Source organism: Benincasa hispida, chromosome 9 (assembly GCF_009727055.1).
Source record: "Benincasa hispida cultivar B227 chromosome 9, ASM972705v1, whole genome shotgun sequence".
In the NCBI taxonomy this organism is placed as follows: domain Eukaryota; kingdom Viridiplantae; phylum Streptophyta; class Magnoliopsida; order Cucurbitales; family Cucurbitaceae; genus Benincasa; species Benincasa hispida.
This window is the reverse complement of record NC_052357.1, coordinates 22,852,099-22,863,849: the sequence shown is the minus strand read 5'-3', so window position 1 is coordinate 22,863,849 and position 11,751 is coordinate 22,852,099.

The following is an 11,751-nucleotide window of genomic DNA, read 5'->3' as shown; positions in this document are numbered from 1 at the left end:
TCCTGGAGGAGAATCATATCAGGGAGCACAGTCCACGTAGTAAAGTCGTGTTACGTGAGCTTTCCAACGAAACTACTGAAACTTCAACAAGAGTTGTTAAAGGACTTGCTTCATCAACCAGAGTTGTTGATGATAGTTCATCTGGTAGATCGTTCCACCTCAAGAGTTGAGGGAACCTTGACGTAGTGGGAGGGTTACAAACCCACCTAATCACTATCTGGGTTTCACAAAAATCCTAGGTATGATGGCAAATGGTGACGTCGAGGATCCGTTATCTTATAAAAAGGCAATGAAGGATGTTGACCGAGATGAATGGATCAAATCCATGAATCTCGAGATGGAGTCGATGTACTTCAACTCAGTATGGGATCTTGTAGATCAGCATGATGGGGTGAGACTTATAGGTTGTAAACGGATCTACGAGCGTAAACGAGGTGCTGATGGGAAGGTGCAAACCTTCAAGGCTTGACTTATGGCAAAGAGTTATACCCAAGTGAAGGGAGTCGACTATGAGGAGACTTTCTCACCTGTTGCCATGTTAAAGTCGATCCGCATCCTCTTGTGTATTGTCGCTTATTATAACTATGAGATCTGGCAAATGGACATCAAGATGGCTTTTCTGAATGGCAATCTTAAGAAGACTATTTACATGGTGCAACCTGAACGATTCATTGCCTAAGGTCAAGAGTAAAAAGTTTGCAAATTGAATCGGTCCATTTATGGGCTAAAACAGGTGTCTTGATCTTGGAATATTCGGTTGATACTGCGATCAAATTGTATGGCTTTGACCAAAACGTTGATGAATCTTGTGTCTACAAGAAGATCGTCAACAGTTCAGTAGCTTTCTTAGTGTTATATGTAGACGATTACTACTCATTGGGAATGATATAGGTCTACTGACTGCAGTTAAGAACTGGCTAGCGACCCAATTCCAAATGAAAGATTTGGGAGAGGCTCAGTTTGTTCTGGGTATATAGATCTTTCGGGATCGTAAGAAAAAAGTACTGGCGCTGTCTCAAGCATCATTTATTGACAAGATCTTGCTCAAGTACTCGATGCAGGACTCCAAAAGAGGCCTACTACCAGTCAGGTATGGAGTCACTTTGTCTAAGGACATGTGTCCTAAGATGCCATAAGAGGCTGAGGAGATGAGACAAGTCTCATATGCATCTACCGTTGGCAGTTTGATGTATGTGATGCTCTGCACTAGGCCAGACATCTGCTATGCTATAGGAATAGTCAGTAGGTATCAGTCTAACCCAGGCAAGGGTCACTGGACCGCAGTTAAGAACATTCTCAAGTATCTTCGGAGAACAAGGGACTACAAGCTCGTGTATAGGTCTAGGGATTTGATCCTTACTTGATACAAAAATTCTGACTTTTAGATTGATAAGGACTCTCCTCTATTCCCGATATAGCTATAGCACGGTGGAGTCGGCTCCGGCTAATGGAGGGCGAGATCACATTCACTTGCTTGCCGCCCGGCTCCATAGTAACAAAGTGGAAAGTAGGCCCGCCCCCATAACCACACGGGAGGGTAATAGATCGATCTTTCATGCTAGTTCTTGCTCCAGCATGAAAGTTCCATTTCAGGGAAGGACGACGTACCATGATACTTTCGTTTTGTCGAGCCCAGCTTTGGTCTCTGGTTTGATGGGTCTACTATCTTTTCTAGTTTACTGCATCCGTAACGATTTCACTCGTTCGAGTTAATAGTTAATCAAGAGCAACCACCCCCCTATGTGCTGATCGCTAGCGCTTCTTTTAAGAACGTTTAAAAAAAAGTTAATCTGAAAGTGACGCCGCTAAGGCTACTGGATCTTATGGAGCTTGGTCATGCACGACATGGTCAAGTCTGATCATAGAAAAGATTCTCTTCAAGCGAACCAGCCTACCGCTCCGGGCCGGGTCGATGAGTGGAAGTCATAAAAAAGAGATCTTTCTCTTCGTACCTCAGATCAAGAGGAAGGGTATTAAGTTGGCCTATATATAAATATATATTATATTATAAAAAGTTCGGGCCCCCAGTCGTCGCAGAAGTCCCTCACTCGGGTATCAGAACGAGAAAGGATTATACGGTGCATTGAAAGATCCAACAGTCAAAATTTTTTCCTTGTGCGGTATCAGTAGCTTTGTAAGAAGCCAGAGCTCTCTCTGGCACTGATGGAGGAGCTTTAGTGTGGTGGAGCATTAAGCAAAAATGCATCGTCGACTCCACGATGAAGGTCGAGTACGTAGCAACTTGTGAAGCAGCTAAGAAGGCCGTCTAGCTCAGGAAGTTTTGACGGAGCTGGAAATTATTCCAGATATTCTAAGCCCATCACTCTTTATTGTGACAATAGTGGTGTTGTGGCGAACTCCAAGAGCCTCGGAGTCATAGGCGTGATAAACACATAGAGCGGAAGTATCATTAGATCTGCGAGATAGTGCACTCAAGGAGACGTGATTGTCACGAAGATCGCCACAGAGAAAACTGTTGCTGATCCGTTTATGAAGGCTTTCATGGCTACAGTGTTTGAGGGTTACCTTCAGGGTCCGCCCGGTGGCTGGACTAGGGTAAGTGGGAGATTTTATTGTATTGGGTTTTTATGTCCTAGTTTATTGTTTTGTACTTGTTTTTTGTACACCCCATTTCGCTTTAGGACAAGTTGGAGATTTTTGGGGTTTGTGCCCTAAAGTCCCGTGTCCTGTAGTTTGTAAACACATTTTGTATGAACGTTTGTGATGTATAATATATGATATTTGCTTCACTTTTTGACTTTGCACATTTAGATGTTTTATTTGCTTTACCACAAACAATTAAACTTAAAATCTCTGGTTGTCTTTATGTAACTTAAACATGTATGTGGTGAAATACAAGTGGATCATGTCTTAAGTGACAACCAAAATGGTCTGTAGTATATGGATATAGGAGGGAAACCTTATCCTGGTAATGCTACAGACGCGGTCCTGTTTATGGAATAGTTACAAGTGTTGTGACTTGTCACAGATGGTCTGATCCTGATCATTCGTGTAGGAGACATGCGAGCGGGGGCGTCCTATACAAAGAGTTTGTATAATACTTGACCACGAAGTGTGGACGTCTCGTCATATAACTCCGTTCATGACAGAGACTTCACTTCACTTGGATGAACATAGGTAACATGACCTCAATCCTTAGTGAGTTGAGAACTCTTGCCATTGAGAGCGGTCCTTTGATTTTCATAGTTCAAGTGGCCAGAGCGCCAACTCAAACCTACCACTTTGGGGATTCGTCTTATTTGGGAGCTGGGAACTCACATTCACAAGATGAAGTTCACTCATTCTCCAAAGCAGGGGTAAGTAGATAGATTGCTCCCTTAAGGGCTAATCTCGAGGCTTGAACAATGTGACACCACACATCTTCTCATGGTCCGAGAGGTGTTCACACATAGTAGGACTATGTTGTATTGTTCATTAGAGGGATCAGTGGTATTTAAGGAATAAGATGTAACTATAGGGGCAAAACAGTAAATTGGCCCAGGTGTACTTACAAGCATTTATGAAGGGTCATCGTACTGATGATTGGTTATATCCAATGGACATAGAAATATATCTATGGTAAGAAAAGTTCAGCTGTCAGTCTTTAATGGAATGCCTGGCAGTTAACGAATGGTGGATATTGTGGCTAAAGAGTTCAGTCAGTTATTCACGTACTGTTGGAGCTTCGAGCCATAGGTTCATAAGGTCCCCTTAGTAGCTTGGATAAAAGTTGAGAATCAGTTTTTGGGTTAGTTTGAAATATTCAAATTGACAAGAGGGAGTTCGATTATATATGATATAATTGAACTAGGTAATTATATATAATATAATTAGTTTTATGTATGAGATACATTAATTTGGAGGAAATTGGATATAAACATGATTTATATCTAGTGGAGGAAAAATACTATGGTTAATATATGATATTAAGCCATAGGTTATGAATATAATGAGATTATATTTATTATTTATTAATTGGACATTCATGGGATATTTGGTCAGCGTCTCTTTTGTTTTCATAACGGATGAGTAAGATGAAGAATTGTTTTGAGACATTTAAATAGCTCACGGTGTGTTAAGCATTGTATACGTGACATAGTGTTAAAGTGTGTCATCGCTTAGTAAAATCAGAGTCTATACGATAGTGCTAAATGATTGCTTAACTATACGATAGGCAAAATGACTGTTTTAACGCTTACACCTGCGTGCGCTATTTACTAAACGATCGCTTACCTTTTACTAAACGATTGTTTAGAGCCCGAGTTTTTTTAAATGATTGTTTAGACGATCGCTTAGCTTTTTCTACACGATCGTATAGACGATCGCTACATGATCATATATTTCACTTAAACAATCAAGCATTTTGTGTATACAATAGACGAGCCTTTCTCTCACTTGCTTGATCGTTGTATATGATCTCCCTTCCTCCTCCCCTCTACCAAATCCGAACAAAGCCTACCCTTTAGATTCTCACTCTGAGAATACTGAGGGCTCTGAGTGGTGGTGTCGTCCCCATTTCCTTCTGTTCGTGTGGAGACTGTTTGAAGTAGATGATTGGGATTTGCTGAACAATAGCTTTCCATTCCAGTGAAAGCGAGATCAAGCATTTTGTCTATACAATAGACGAGCCTTTCTCCCATTTGTTTGATCGTTGTATACGATCTTCCTTCCTCCTCCCCTCTACCAAATTCGAACAAAGCCCACCCTTTGGATTCTCACTCCGAGAATACTGAGGGCTCTGAATGGTGGTGTCATCTCCATTTTCTTATGTTTGTGTGGAGACTGTTCGAAGTAGACGATTGGGAGTTGCTGAATGATAGTTGTCGTTCTAGTGAAAGCGAGATTTGTTGTGAAGAAAGAGCCTTCAATTGGTATGATCTCTCGGTCTCTTATTTATTGGTTCTCTAAACATGCCAATAATTTAGCGTTGTGAATGCATATCTATATGTTTGAATGTATATGTGGAAATTCTATCACAATGAATTGAAAAGATCCGCTTCCGCTCATAGGTACTCTTGAATAAGAGTTCCTTCAAATATATCATATATAATCAAACTCCCTCTTATTAATTTGAGTATTTCAAATTAACCCAAAAACTAATTCTCAACTTGAATCCCTTGAGCTACCAAGGGGACCTTATGGACCTGTAGCTTGAAGCTCCAACAGAACGTGAATAACTGACTAAACTTTTTAATCACATTATCCACCATCCGTTAACTGTCGGGCACTCCACTAAAGACCGACAGCTGCACTCTTTGCACTACAAATATATTTTTGTGTCCATTTGATATAACCAACCAACAGTACGATGACCCTTCACAAATCGCTCGTAAGTACAGTTGGACCAAATTACCATTTTGCCCCTATAATTACATCTAACTCCTTAAGTACCACTGACCCCTCTAATAAACAATAGATCATAGTCCCACTGTGACTAAACCCCTCTCGAGCCAAGAGAGTGTGTGGTGCCACATTGTTCAAGACTTGGAATTAGCCCTTAAAGGAGCAATTTATCTACTTACCCCTGCTTCGGGGAAGGAGTGAATTCTATCTTGTGTAGCTGAGTTCCCAGCTCCCCAATCAGATGAATCCCCAAAATGGTAGGCTTGTTGAGTCGGCGATCTGGCCACTCTCACCCATGCAAATCAAATGACCGCTCATAACTCACTCAAGATTAAAACCATGTTACCTATGGTCATCCTAGTGAAATGAAACTCTCAATTATGAACAAATTTATATAACGAGACTAAACATTTTGTGGTTCAGTCTTATACAAACTCCTTTGCATAGAATATCCCCGCTCACATGTCTAATACATGAATGATTAGGATCATATCATTTATAGCACTTTACAACATTTGTAACACTTACAAAGTGGGCCACACTCGTAGTGTCACTAGGATAAGGTATCCCTCCTTATTCATATACTACAGACCATTTAGGTTATCACTTAAAACACGATCCACTTGTATGTCTCCACATACATGTTTAAGTTACAATGATAACCATGGATCTTAGTTTATTGGTTTGTGGTTAATGCAACTAAAATATCAAATATTTCATAGACTGAAGTGAATAAAATATCATATATTATAAATCACAAATGTTTGTTCATACAAGTGTTTACAAACTACAAGACCCTACAAGATTTAGGGCATCAACCCCAACAGAAAGATGCAAGAGAACTACCAATCACGAAGCTATTAGAGCATATTCGCGATTGGCTACAAGGTTGGTTCTATATCCGACATACACATGCAATGACATGCACAAACCTTGCAACTAATTATGCAATGAGTATTCTGAAGGAATCGGAATTGATGTCTAGAACATATTGTGTTTTCTCGGTGGATATGCATATAATTAATGTGGACGATGGATATTTGGATGGGTTGGTTGATCTTCGTTCACAGACATGTACTTGTATGGAGTTTAATTGCATCGAGATCCTGTGTTCCCATGCAATATATGTAGCGGCCCTGAAAAACATTAATGTTCAAACATTATGTGCAAAATGGTTTACAGTTGATTGTATGCTTTTTGCTTATGCTGAACCAATCTTCCCAGTTGAATATAGACAAGAATAGAGTAAAAGACCATATTTTGAAGATTTTGAATCAATTTTACCACCGCGTATGGTAGCAAATGTAGGTCGACGTTAGGACATATTCTATTGGAATGGAGCCATGACAAATACATAGGTGTACACGTTGTGGTCAGAGAGGACATAACAAGAAAACGTGCAGACAAACATTGATAATACATAGCACTGGCCCATCTAGACTGAATGATATGTAATTATGTGGCATCGTTTAGATAGTATTAAATGACCGTTTAGATTTTTATTAAACGATCATTTACATTTTCTATACGATCGTTTAGATTTTTTAAATGATCACCTAAGTATGCGCGATCACTTAGTTAAACGATCATTAATTTGTTTAGATAGTATTAAACGATTGTTTAGATTTTTATTAAACAATCATTTACATTTTCTATACAATCTTGTACATTTTCTATACATATTCTTAAACAATCTTGTACATATTCTCAAATGATAGTATAGTCAAACATTAATTCTATTACCATAAAAATTTATTTGCCCACAACTGGACAACATACTATTTCCTATACAATTCCATATTAGTTTGTGTTAAGTCAACCCTATTAGCACCGGTTACACAGTATTCTACAAATTTAGCACAAAAAATGCCACAGTCAAGAGACTTCCTCTCTTGGAGGGTCATTTTCGATCTCTTCACTTCCCATTGCCCATACTTAAACATCTCATGTTGTTTGTCAAATTCGACAGAAATCAACATTGAAGGTATTGCTCTGGCCACGAGCTTGAGGTGACCATCAAGTATGTTGCCACCAATGTAATTTGGCATGGAGTCAAATACAAAGCTTGTGCACCTCTCTAAATCGATGGCCAACATAAGCCAGTGTTGTTTGATGTTTATTGGCCTAAATACGAAGTCAACATCCGTTCACGTTGGCTTGTATTTTTCATACTGTCCAAGCACGTAGTCAATAAAGAAGTGAGAGTCCGCCCAAAACCTCAGGTGTGCTTCATGATCCAACCAACCTACCACTTTGTCACCCTCCATTTCAATACCTCCTGACTGGATCTTAGAAGTAATATCCTCTGGCTCCATCAAAGTATCTTGGGACATGCAAGATGTAAATACATGGTTGAGTGAAGAGTAGTTTCAATAAACATGTGAAGTTTCCATACCGTGAAGCTCGAGTCAATCACCGTGAATCGACACGTGCACAAGTCAGGTTTTGAATGCAACTTCTGATGCACGTGCATCAAAAGAAGATCCATAGTCTGGTCCAACAAAGAAAAATATGAGTTGTCTGTGTGATGGCTTAAGAAACTTCTGAACGATCGATCTTGATTAATGAATAAACAGAAATACTCACGTCTCCAAGCAACCATGTGTTCTGCTCAAGCGCTTTGAAGAAATCCTTGGTCCTGAAGATATATATGACCGTCCGCTCCTCATTTTTGGTTTTAGGATGGCTTTTCCATCTTTTGTATGCATTCCACAAAACATCTAGGGCTTGGAAGCAGAGATCATAGGAACTAACAGTCTTTATGGGGAAGTCAGATACAGGGACCAAGGGGTTGGGATTGATTGGGGCTGAGAAGATTAAGGCTGAGAAGATTGTGGCTGAGAATCTCCCTTTTTGCCCCTTTTCACCAACTTAGATGTAAACTTGGCTGGTTTTTTTCCTTTTCCGGTGCTTTTGATCATTTTTTCCTATATTTAAATTAAAAATTAATGACAGTACAATATTAAGAATACTGATTTATGCGATAGTCGTACCTCGACTTCACTAGCATCCTTCTGAGTTGACGTCCCCACAACCTTGGCTGAATCTGCAATGAAATGGCCCCTAAGATTGAATGCTTAAATGGGGACTTCACTGATCATCCCAACTGGCTGTTCATTGACATGTTCTTCTGCATTGGTCTGAGGGGGATCATCTACATTGTGGGTTTCTTGGTGGGTACGAAGGGGATCTTTTGCATCAGTTTGAGGGGGATCATCATTATTACGAGGTCCCTCATTATTGTCACCATCACCATTATTATCATCACGAGGTCCTTCATTATTATTACTATCCTTAGCAAATCAAACGAACTATTCTATCAAGAGAGGTAATCAATCGTTTAAGAATATGTAAACGATCGTTTAGAAAATCTAAATGATCGTCTTAAAAATCTAAATGATCGTCTAGAAAATCTAAATGATCGTCTAGAAAATCTAAACGATCGTTTAAGACTATTTAATTTATCGTCTAGAAATGCATACCTCATTCAGATGTGGACCATCGTCTTCATTTTGTTCAATTTTTGGCCCATCAAATGATGTTGGATAATAAATGTATCTACCATCTGACGGCCCATGGTAGTCATGTTCGCCAAATCTTTACGAACTTCTTTAATTTCCTCCCTAAGAATCTTGTATGATTTGGAATGACAATACCTTGAGGACATCTGTTGCCTATGTGGTTCCGACTCTATTGGGTTAGCCCGAACCGGCATATGTGGTTTTGGATCTATACCTTGCACATTTTCAGAGCTTTCTACATGGGGTTCATGTTCTTCATGCCCCCCAAAGGACTCGTGAGTATCAATTGAGTGTTCAACCCCTTCAATACTTCTTGCTCCAACAACAGAAACCACATAAAGTCCTTCCAGTTGGTCCTCCTTGTGCCTTACAATGTTTATACGTAAATAAATGAGTAAGTCAGAATGCATGAAACTATAAACAAATGAGAAAGTCAGAATTGATCGGTTACTTACTTTTTTTGGGTGGAAAACTTTATTGCTCAATGATTTATAAGATGAAGCACGAGAACAAGTCCATCTAAGAATTCTAGGAATTTCATCCTTGCTGACTTTGGTGGCTATGAACTTACTTGATGTGGATAAAATCTTATAAGCCCAAACCTACGATATAAAAACTTTGTTACACGTACATAATAAACAGGTTCAATATATATTAAAGTAAATCAGAAACAAAAGTACATACTTGGAAAGCAAGTACGAATCCCTTATACAGTAATATGAGGCATGGTAATCAATCACCTTTTGCTTTATTTGAATCATATGCCTCCTTCTTCCTGTACATGATAGTCTTCATGCTATTCAATGTACGTCGATAAAAGAGAGAAGACTATTCATAATGTACAAAGACGTTGTGGTCATTTTTCAATAAAAAAATATATTCACATCAAACTGGGTTTTTTTGTCTTTCCCAATCATCACCGTTTCAATAAACAATGTCAATACAACTTTTCACTGCTTGTTTCTCTTTCTACTGTTTCCTTGGTCGGCCACAACCCAGTTATCAAGTTAAAATCCTCTTGGGAGAATGTTACCTTCTTCCTTATAATGTTGAATGATATAACGTCTAGGTTCGCATCTACTACCTCCCTTAACAGAAAGTGGTGCAAAAGTTATCCATTAAAAACAATATCTATATCCAACAGTGGACTAAAGGTCATTTTCCTACACAGTCTCATATGTTCTTCTATCAACTTATTCTTAATCATAGAGGCAATTTTGTGGACTTGGCAAGCGACTGTAGCAAGGAAATATTTCTCAGCAGGGACGACCATCTTAAAAATCTGACAATCGTGTACATTACAAGAATTAGTAAACAATCGCCATCTTACCAATCTGACAATTGTGTACATTACAAATAAATCTATACGATCGTCTAGAAAATCTAAACGATTGCATAATGAAAACTAACCAATCGCATAACAGATATCTAACTGATCGTTTAACAGTTAGCTAAACGATTGCATAAAAGATATCTAAATGATTGCACGATATAAACCTAAATGATCACACAATAAATATCTAAACGATCGTGTAACAGTTAGCTAAACAATCACACGGTATAAACCCTAAATATCTAAATGATCGCACGTAACAGTTAGTTAAATGATCACACAATAAATATCTAAACGCTCGCTTAGTATTCTCTATCCGGTCGCTTAGTATTCTTTCAATGATCGATTACAAATGAATATGTGATATAAAAGATAGTCAAACCTCGAATATCAACATGCATTCTTCAAGGAGAAGAGCCTCATATCTTTCAGATCACGACGACGGTGGCAATGAAGTTCGAAGAGAAACCTACGAAGAGTTCTCGGCTGAAGTTTGGAGAGAAAACATGAGCAAATTTGAGAGAAAATTCTTCAAAGATAAATGCTTTGAGAAGGAAATGAAAGAAATGAAGTGAAGGGACCTATCATTGTAAAGTATTCATAGAGGCATGCAAATAGTCTGAAGGATTTATAAAACTGGGGGTAATTTTGGAATTTTGCATGGGCAAAAGATCAGTGGTAGAAAAGTTTTTAGGAAAAGGTCATTGGTAGAAAATTTTTTGGTTTTTGGGTCATTTTGTAAGATGTCCCCCCCAAGAGCTTGGTATGATAGGCTTAACAACTTTTTACTTGAGAATGACTTTAAAATGGGAAAAATTAATACTACTCTCTTTATGAAGGTTAAGGATAATGATATGCTTATAGTGCAAATATATGTTGATGGTATTATATTTTGTTCTACTAATCTATCTTTGTGTGAAGAATTTTCTAAGTGTATGTATAGTCAATCAGCGTGGCGATAGGCTTCGCTTCTACGACTACCTCCCCAGCCGTTGCAAATGATGGGAGAACTTAGTTACTTCCTCATACTCCAAATTAAACAACTCAAGGATGATATCTTAATAAGTCATGAAGAATACACAAGTGATTTTCTCAAGAGATTCAAATTCAATGAAGGTAAAATTGTAAAAACTCTTATGAGCATTACCACTAAGCTTGACAAAGATGAAAAAGGTAAATGTGTGGATATAAAGACTTATCGAGGTATGATCAAATCTTTACTTTATTTGACCGCTAATAGACCTGATATCATGTTTAGTGTATGTCTATATGCTAGATTTCAATCTTGTCCTAAGGAATCACATTTGTATACCGTTAAAAGAATATTTAAATATTTGCTTGGAACTATTAATGTAGGCTTGTGGTATCCTAGAAATGTTGAATTTAATTTGGTTGGATATTCCGATGCAAATTTTGCCGAGTTTACTTGATCGTAAGAGTACTAGTGGGACTTGCCAATTTCTTGGTTGTTCCTTAGTATATTGGTATAGTCAAAAGCAAAATTCGGTTGCTTTATCCATTACCAAAGCAGAATATATTACGGTTGCTAGTTGT